Raw genomic sequence first — 7,819 nt, 5'->3', positions numbered from 1 at the left:
CAGGGAGGAGCCTCTCCATGAGCCTAGGAGACAGCTCAGCCGGTAAAAGCGCTCGTTTTGTAGGCCTGCCTGACAACCTGAGTCCAATCCCCGAAGCCACCAGAGTTGTCCTCTAACCTCCCCTACACATACACACGTGCTGTGACATGCATGTTGCCTGCACATATGCACATACGGTATTTTCTTCCTTATAGGATCTTTGTTCCCAGCAAGTTTAAAAGAAATCTTACTTGGATGTCTATTACACCTTAGGGATGGGTCATTCTGCTGTCAGGAAGGGCCTTTCGGTAGGACCCAGGCCCGGGGTGAGGCTCCAAGTGGATCCCAGCTGGACTGGAGTACCGTGCAGCCTGCTCCTCTCCCTACTCCACCAGCTCTTGCCGGATTGTATAGCAGTTCAGCATGGTTATCTCTGTTCTCCCCATGAAGACGTGGTTGGCTGAGTGAATTAATAGTGTAAACAAAATTATAGGAGCTTGTGTTGAACTTACTCCTGAAAAAAAACATTTTAAGGGTATTTAGCACATTGTGAATAGTATGTAAATAATGCTGCCATGTTCCCAGAATGCCTGGCCCCTCCTTCTCGGTTCTGATCCTTATCTGGAGAGTGAGGAAAAGCAGGTGGATGAGCTTTCCTGTGCTGCAGCTGCTAGGCTGTGTCCCAGCTGACGTGGGCCCTGTTAGCCGGATAAGAGAAGCAAAGTGAAAACCCCTCTGCCCAGCTTGCCCACAGTTGGACAGCAAGTGTTTGGGACCCAGCCCATGTTCTGATTTTGACATAACACGGGACTGCTTCCTTTCTGAAGTGAACAGACATCATTTCTCTTCCCAGGCATGGGATTCCCGCCTCCCCAATTAGTCTTAATGAGTTTGTTCCCCTGGGTACCCATGGCTCCCTGGAAGCAGTCACACTCACATGTGTATCCCCTGGCGGTTGGCAAGGCACTTTCACTGAGGGATGGATTCCGTTGGAACAACGTCTCCATTTCCTGGGGTCTTCACATATATTACCTCTTCTGATCATCACTGTTGCCCTTCAAGCCCAGAGGCAGTCTGCATGGGGCAAGGCGACCGGTAACGAGGGCCAGGAGGGCACGCTCAGCACTATGGGGGCCTTGAATGAGGCAGAATTTGCCAGGCCGGGGGCAGCATGACAGTGGAAGAGGTCACTTTTGACAAGGGTGTTCGGCAGGCGGCCGTTCACCCCGCAAACATTTGCTGCTCTGTGATGCAAAGTGTGCTCTCGGGTGACCCATAAAATGTACATCTCTGGGCTGACGGATCTGAGCACTGGTGGCTCCTGCCCTCAATCACAGGAGGTCGGGCTGCAGCCTGCTGTGTGGTGTCCTGCATGCCATTGGCAGTCCGGTTGGCAGGGACTGCAGGGGTCAGCAAGCTGACATCTGACTTGCATGGCCGATGAGCCTCTGAAATTGGATTGTTCTTTCATAGTCATCCATGAGGCCTGGCAATCAATGCCTCTTCGTCTACCACAGACCCAGCCTGGCCTAACACCCCCTCTCCCTGCATCTTCTCAGGCCTGCTTCTGTGAGTTTAGAATCTTGTCGCCCCACGCCCCTTGTAGCCACCCCCTTGCTCACACTGAACTTGCCATTGAGGTATTCATTTCTACCCAGTTCATGAAACCAGGCTTGTGGCAAAGAGCTGAAAACCTCTGTGATGGGAGAAGGGGCAGCACCTGTCCCCGTAACTGGATAGACAGCAAAATCTAGCATCAGTGCTGAAAACTGCCAAGGGGAGGGATCTGGTCTTTATGTGTCGCCTTCAGCTTGCCCCTTCCCAGGGGAGGTGGGCATCATTCCAACCTGGGGAATCTCCCCGACAGTTAATTCATGAGTTCTATCCTAGAACCCCACTCACCTGTCTCCAGATTCTCCCTGGAGTGACCCCATGGCTCTCTTGGCTGTGCTTGAAAGTTCCTGGTTCCAGGTAGAATCTAAGTCATGGCTGTCTTCTCCTCCAAAGTTTTTTTTTTTTTTGGTGTGTGTGTGTGTTTGAGATCGGGTCTCTAATGTCTGTCCTGTAACTCGCTATGTAGACCAAGCTACCCTGGAACTCACAGAGTGCCACCATGCCTGACTTTCCGTAGTTCTGTGAAGAGGCATCCAGAATAGTTGGGGGGGTGGGGGTGAATGTTGTTGGGGGAGGAAGGGAACAGATTCTCACCCAGGAGTCTGAGGACTATGTTTCAACTAAGCTTCGTGGCTCCTCTGCTCCATCCGTTGGCCCATCCTATCCACTTGGAGAACTGGAGGCTAGAAATAGTGGGTGATAGTTCGCCTTCTTCTCCTACTAGGACCACCTCTAGTCCCCACCTCTCACCCCTAATCAGGCGGGAGTGGGAGGAGGGATAATAGGTAGGAGGCGCAAAGCAGACTGGGAAAGCAATTAAAAAGCAGATCTCAGGGTTGGAGACTGGGAGGTAAAGGCTAAAGGACAAGCTGAAGTGGGTCTGACTGGACCAGGGAGAGGCAAGGGCGAAAGGGCCCGAGCTTATTAACCCTGCCGCAGCAGCCTGGCCCCAGGACCTCTGAAAATGAATAAGCTCACTCCAACCATAGGAAGAGGCGGGGCCCAAGGAGAAGGAAGAAGGGATTCTGGGGTCCGGTCTGGAGTCATTCTGCAGCCACAGGCCCTGATGTCTGGCCAGCATAACCTGGCTGAGCATAGGCTAAAAGTGGGAGAATGAATGGCTCCTGTTCTGAGGTAGTCCTCTCCAACTGAAGCCCCCACCTGAAGAAATTTCCATTGGTAAGAAGCTAGCCCTATGCTGTAGTACCTTAATCTGGGACCTGTAGACCCTGGTCTCAGAGGAAAGACAGATTCTAGCATCGGGAAATCTCTGCCTGCAGGAGAAGACACAGCTCATCTCCCCAGGGGGACTCAGGCAGAGGTGCACAGGGAACCCATGGGGGTCCAGGCATGAAAGGCTTCAGTAGGAGTCATGATCCTCAAACCTAGGGATGGAGGAAGGCTAGTGAGACCAGAGCCCATGAGGGGATAAGGGAGGCAAGAATGTGGCTTAGGGGACAACATCTACTTCAGTCACCAGGTTCAAAAAATTTGCATGTTGGACTGAACTGTGGGTGTAGCCAAAGCGTTTGCCTAACATCCGTGACAAACTGGGTTTGAACATCAAAGAAACCAGGCGTGGTGGTGCAGGCAAGTAGTTCTCAGCACTCAGGAGGTGGAGGCAGAAAGGTTAGAAGTTCAAGGTCATCTTTGGCTAGCAAGTTTGAGCCAGCCTGAGATATAATGAAACTCACAAAACAGTTTCAAAAATAAACAACAAAAACCTAATTATGTCACCTTGTAGGACCTGAAGCCACCAACAGCTAGAAGTCCAGGAGAAAATGACATTGACTCCCACTCTCTTTACTCGCTGCTGTTCCTTGGTCCTATCTGCATGGCCATGTGACCTCCCTTAGAAATGGCTCACATACTCACATACTCCCAGTAGACGCCATAGGACTTGGCAGCTCTTTCTCAGGTTCCTGCCCCTGCTGACCAAGCCACCACAGAAGCCCTGGCACGGGTGAGTGGAGCACACGGGAGACAGGAGATGGATGCTGTGTTTGTCGACAGTGCCTGCTGCGGCTGTCTCTCACTGACTTCATTCTCACACCATTCTCAGAAGGTGAGTCCTCGGTTCACAGATCTGGAGATGGAGCCTCAGTGATGGTTCCTGAGTCATCCAAGACGTCACAGCCCCTGAGAAGCTGTGTTGCTTTCTTCTCAAGAGGACACCTTCATGGCAATTTCTAAAAGAAAAGAAAACAAAACAAAACAATATAAACAAAGGTGGACTCTAGAGAGTCCACCAACCTCTAGGAAACCCTATTTCCTTCCACTTTTTGGACCTGGGCAGCTGAGCTCTGCCATCTAGTGGCCCTGGGGCTCAATTCCCTTCTTTCCAGCAGCACCATGGGATAGGGTCAGCCAGTCTTTATCTCACCGCTGTGCTGTGCTTGCACCCAGCAGGAGCGGGTGATGCTCAGGTGGCAAGGCCGCTTGGAGTAGAGACTGGCATCAGTGGGAAACACCAGGCACTGATAGATGGGTTGAGACCAGAGACTGGCATCAGGGAAACACCAGGCACTGTGTAGATGGGTTGAGACCAGAGACTGGCATCAGGGAAACACCAGGCACTGATAGATGGGTTGAGACCAGAGACTGGCATCAGGGAAACACCAGGCACTGATAGATGGGTTGAGACCAGAGACTGGCATCAGTGGGAAACACCAGGCACTGATAGATGGGTTGAGACCAGAGACTGGCATCAGGGAAACACCAGGCACTGATAGATGGGTTGAGACCAGAGACTGGCATCAGTGGGAAACACCAGGCACTGATAGATGGGTTGAGACCAGAGACTGGCATCAGTGGGAAACACCAGGCACTGTGTAGATGGGTTGAGACCAGAGACTGGCATCAGGGAAACACCAGGCACTGATAGATGGGTTGAGACCAGAGACTGGCATCAGGGAAACACCAGGCACTGATAGATGGGTTGAGACCAGAAGTGGCATTGTCCCAGGAGGCACTGAGGCTTTGCCCTGTGCGCAAAAGATCTGTCAGATTTTAATACAGGCAGAGGGACAGGCTTGAAGCAGGGTTCAGTTTGGCTGTGGACTCTGTAGTGAGGTTTCCTAGCATCTGTCTCCATGGTTGGCAGCACCCTGCTGTGGAGTCTAAAAGTCGCTGGAGTTTGGCCTGAGGCTTTTGTTGTTGGAGACTTCTGCTTGGGAAAGTTGAAAAGGAGTAAGCCTTTTCAGGATGAGGCTTGAGTCAGGCTAGGAGGATGGGAATCCCTGTAGCAACTGGGAGGGCAGAGGGCCTGCCTGTTTTCCTACCAAGTGCCTGTCTTGGGCAGATATGCATGAATATGGTAAGAAGTGGGCTGGGAACTTGGCTAGAGAGCTGCCCAGCGACAGGGCATAAAGTGGAAACGACGCAGCTGTTAAGTGATGACGCAGGTAAAAGTTTATAGATTCGGAAAGATGCTCACAACATATTGCTGAAGGAAAAGCAAATTGTAAAATAATTGGTGCAGTATGGGCCTGTTTTGAAAAAAAAGTATTTATATGTGTAGAAAAGTCTGGCAGTGTTTGTCTGCATGTGGCAAAATTATGGCTAATTAAATATTTATATTGCTTATGTGTACTTTCTGATTTCTCTACAGTGAATGTGTAATAAAAACACTAATAAAGTTTGTACATCAAGTGCAACCAAGAATGTCTTTCTTTTGTCTCTATACACAATATCGCTTGAGAGAGCGTAGCAAGGATCCGAAAGCCCAGTGCAATTAGAATGGAACTTGAGCCTGCCTCAGGGGTCTAGGGAGGGGGCTAAGGGACAGAGGCTGGGGGTCCTTGGCTGCACTGAAACAAACTCATTTGTACAGGAGGAATTCTCCAGTTTTGGTGACACCCCTCTCCTGCCCTTGATCTTTTCCTTCCAGAATCACTTCACTTACACCTAGAAAGGTAGGCCACTCCCACCCTGTGAGGTGTGTCCTAAGTTAAAGGTTGCCCTCTAGTAAGGCTCATCCTCTAAGTTCCCTGTTCTTTAACGTTCCCAACTTCTGAGAGGATCAATAAGTCCCTGGGGCAGGAAGTGGTCACACAAGCCTTTTATCCCGAAGGGGCAATTGGATTGCTGTGAGTTCCAGACCAGCTTGATCCAAATAGCGAGTACCAGGGGACACGATGAGATCCTGCCTAAAGGGCGCTGGGAACTTCTCTCAAGATCTACCTTACAGGGCTGGAGAGATGGCTCAGAGGTTAAGAGCACTGACTGTTCTTCCAGCAATCCTGAGTTCAATTCCCAGCAACCACATGGTGGCTCACAGCCATCTGTAATGAGATCTGGTGCCCTCTCTGGCCAGCAAACATACAGACAGAACATTGTATGCATAATAAATAAATAAATCTTTTTTAAAAAATTACCTTACTATGTCATTGCCCAAGATGGGGGCAGGGAGGTATGGCTAGATCCTGAGGGGCTCCGTCCTTCCCATGCTGGGACTTGCTAGGGGAACCTCAGTGCTCATTGCATTCTCAAATACCATGTCCCTGATACGGAATAAGGGATGTTGCTATGCCAGGAGTTCAGGGGTCTGAACTGGCTCGAGCAGTGGGAGGGGCAAGCAATCAGGCATTGTGTGTAAGCTGGAGACCTGGCAGTGCTGAGCTGGTCAACTCCCTGTGCCCACTGAATGACTCACCTTGGCATAGACACAATAGTCAAGGGTGGGCACACAGCCTGCTTCCCGCTGTACTCCAGGCCCCCTTCGATGCTTTCCGAGAAACCCATTGAGCTGGGAGCTTGTACAGCACCCGGGGCTGACATCCTGGCATCTTGGGATAAAAGCAGCTCAGCCCCTGTGGGGCTGCCCTCGCCGTATGGCTCCCTCACTGGCGGCAGAGAACAAGGCTCTATTCAGCAAGTGCCCTGGAGTCGAGATCAGAAGCTCAGGCATGGACAGAGGAAGGCAGGGGTGGGGGGAGCTGAGCTGTCTGTTTTCCAGAAGCCCAAGGGCACAGATGGCTAAGGAGCCTGGGAGGGACCAGAGTGGAGAGGAGGATAGATAGACCTGAAGTCTCGTGGCAACAATCTCATCCCCACCACTGTGGATGGTGAATTCTGATTTCCCAGACCTACATATCCCTCAGAGGCCTAAAGTGTGGGAACTTGAAGAAGATAAATCTCCTGGGAGAATAATGAGGGATAGCAAGGGAGACAGGGTGTTACAGAAATAAAGACCCTAGCATGTACAGCCAACTCACTGAGGGCTGCTCTGTGGAGCTGTCAGGGGCCAGGCTTTGGGAGGAGTAAAGGGAAGCTGGATCAGGAAGCCAAAGAGGGGCTCAGGAAGGATGCCTACTGTCTTACCCTATTAGGATCCTCACACATTCCTCTGTCATGCCCCCTTGACACACTGCTAGAGGCCCAAGGTGACCCTGGGGTCACAGGGAGGGCCCCAAGCTAGGCATGAGAAGACATGATGGCGGGTTCTGGGGAGAGGACTCTGGACATCTGTTGGGAATGGGAGTCAGCAGAAAACTATAGTATTATAGGCTGGTCCTGGAGGCGGGGCATAGGTTCTTCAAGTTCCTAGCATCTCACAGGCCCATGGAGAAGTGCAGAGTGAGGGTAGCCCTGGCTTATAGGCTCTAAGAGCTGGAGGCAGCTCACCATCCCAGCTTGTTTGTTCTCTCTCTCTCTCTCTGTCTCTGTGTGTGTGTTGTGTGCGCGTGCGTGCGTGCGTGCGTACCCACACACCAAGTGTTCGTTCACTGCATAGATGTTCATGTGTGTACATATATGTGCTGAGACCAGATATCAACCTGAGGTATTTTTTTTGCGATAGCATTTCTCCCTGGGACCTGGAACTCACCAATTAGTCAGTGAGACCCAAGGATCCTCCTGATTTTCATTCCCGGACACTGGAGTTACAAGTATGCATTGTCAAATCTGGCTTTTTGTGCTCGTTTTGTGGCTAGAACTTGGAACTTCATGCTTGACAGGCAAACTCTAGCCCTCTCTTGGCCCCTCTTACCAGAAAGGGGGTTTTCTTCACCACTGGTGAAGCCAAGCTGGTATGCCCAGGGAAGCCTTGAATCTGATACAAAGACCTCGGTGGGGTGAGAGGAGCTTGCCCCATAGCTGGGCTAGGGCCCAGCTCCACCCCCTCAGGCTATTCAGTGGGGTGCAGCTGCCGGGAAGTCAGGGCAGAGCCAGTCCAGCCCATTCCTCCATAAAACCCTGACATTCCAGGTGCCAGCAGATGCAGGGA

The sequence above is a fragment of the Microtus oregoni genome, unplaced genomic scaffold, assembly GCF_018167655.1.
Source record: "Microtus oregoni isolate MIOR12 unplaced genomic scaffold, Mior012 000048F_ref0000485, whole genome shotgun sequence".
NCBI lineage: Eukaryota > Metazoa > Chordata > Mammalia > Rodentia > Cricetidae > Microtus > Microtus oregoni.
The sequence above is the reverse complement of the archived record's forward strand: the minus strand, read 5'-3'. Positions refer to the sequence as shown.